Genomic DNA, 1836 nt, shown 5'->3' with positions numbered 1-1836 from the left:
AGCTTGCTCTTGCAAATAATCATCACCATAAGAAGAATAATCAACTCCACAACTTTGGGTTCCATCTGTGAAGGCAACTTGTTGCATAGTTGTAGGAGTTGAGGTTGTTGCCTTAGTGCAAAAATCACTAAGAAGCTGAGTCAACTGATCAAATCTTGCATTCATGTAGCTAACTGAGTCAAGTTCATAAATCCCAGCCTTCTTTGGCTCAAGTGCTCTAGGATTTCCCCATAAATGGGTGTTATGAGCAATCTTCTCTAATAAATCATAGCATTCTTCACTTGTCATTCTCATGAAATCTCCTCCTGCTTGTGAATCAATTGTGTTTCTTATGGCTGGAGTAACTCTGGTGTAGAAATTCTGAACAATCATCCATTTGGGTATTTCATGATGAGGACATTGCCTTTCAAGCTCCTTAAATCTCATCCAAGATTCATACAAAGTTTCATCATCTCTTGGTTTAAAAGCTACCATCAAATTTCTCAAATGAGTGGTCTTCCCAGGTGGGAAAAATTGAGATAGAAAAGCTTGAGATAGCTGCTCCCAAGTAGCTATAATAGCTTGTGGAAGTGAGTCATACCACTCCAATGCTGAATCCCGAAGAGAGAATGGAAATAAGGTGAGCTGAATCACTTCATCTGAAACTCCAGGCTGCCTTTATGTACCACATATCATCAAAAATTTCTTCAAATGAGAATGAGGATTTTCAAGTGGACTACCTCCAAATTGTGAATTCTGAACCATTTGAATGAGACCAGTCTTTAACTCAAATTGATTAGCTCCAATGATAGGTCTGTTATCTCTCACATCTGCACATCTAGGAAAAGCATAATCCAACATGGATCTTCTTTGAGGATCATTTTGATTAACCACTTCATTTTGCCTATTTTGCTCATTTCCTCCATTGTTTCCACCAATAGCTCTATTTTGATTCTCCATATTTTCAATGGTCACCTCTTGCTCAAATCTTTGTTGTTCTTCTTTTTCTGCTTCTTTTCTTCTCTTGTATTCCTTTTTGTTAGCTCGACAGAATTTTTCAATTTCAGGATTGAATAACAATTCAGTGTCACTTGTGCTTTTCGATCGTCTCATAAACAAGAAAAGTACCTGAAAAACACAAGGAACAATAGTGAAAATAAAAGAAAATAAAAATTCTAATTAGCTTAAAACAATTAAAATCCAACTTAAAAACAAACAATTCCCCGGCAACGGCGCCAAAAACTTGATACGGTGTATCCGCAAGTGCACGGGTCACAGTAGTATAGTTTTAAAAAATGATATTGATCCCACAGGGAATTGTGTTTAAATTGGAAATAAAAGTATAAGCTAATTAGAGTGATAAAATTTAAAGGTGTAAAATGAAATTTGGAATTAAAATTGGTATTTGAGGAATTAAAACTAAATCAAACAATTAACTAAAATTAATTAAACTAGATTACCAAAAATTAATTTGAAATTTCTATTTATGAAATTTGAGAGGAATTAAATCTAAATTCAATAAAAATAAAAATAAAGTGATTCTAGAGATTGGATTTAAATTGGATTTAAATTTAAATTGGATTTAAATTGAAATTACTATTTATGAGATTTGGAGGATTTAAATCTAAATTCAATGAAAATTAAATCGATTCTAGAGATTGGATTTTCAATATTGTTTGCATGTGGTTTATCCTTAATTTAGCCAAACACATGAGAATTGCAATTTTGAGGGAAATCAATTCTTAAATTTTTGAAACCTTTTTCAAGCATTTCAAAGTTGGTTTTCATTAAATCAAACCCTGTTTTCACGGTATTTCAAACCTAACAAAAACCCATTTAAAGATCTAATTGATTTAT

General features: G+C 32.6%; 1 non-coding gene across 1 annotated transcript; it reads left to right on the top strand.

Moving 5' to 3' along the window:
* The first annotated feature begins 382 nt into the window (after positions 1 to 382).
* LOC131181764 (small nucleolar RNA R71) lies at positions 383 to 489 on the top strand. The gene has a single exon (XR_009150243.1). It is a non-coding gene; the product is annotated as a small nucleolar RNA R71 (small nucleolar RNA).
* The last annotated feature ends 1347 nt before the right edge of the window (positions 490 to 1836 follow it).

Source organism: Hevea brasiliensis, chromosome 7 (genome assembly GCF_030052815.1).
Source record: "Hevea brasiliensis isolate MT/VB/25A 57/8 chromosome 7, ASM3005281v1, whole genome shotgun sequence".
NCBI lineage: Eukaryota > Viridiplantae > Streptophyta > Magnoliopsida > Malpighiales > Euphorbiaceae > Hevea > Hevea brasiliensis.
The sequence above is the reverse complement of the archived record's forward strand: the minus strand, read 5'-3'. Positions and strand labels throughout refer to the sequence as shown.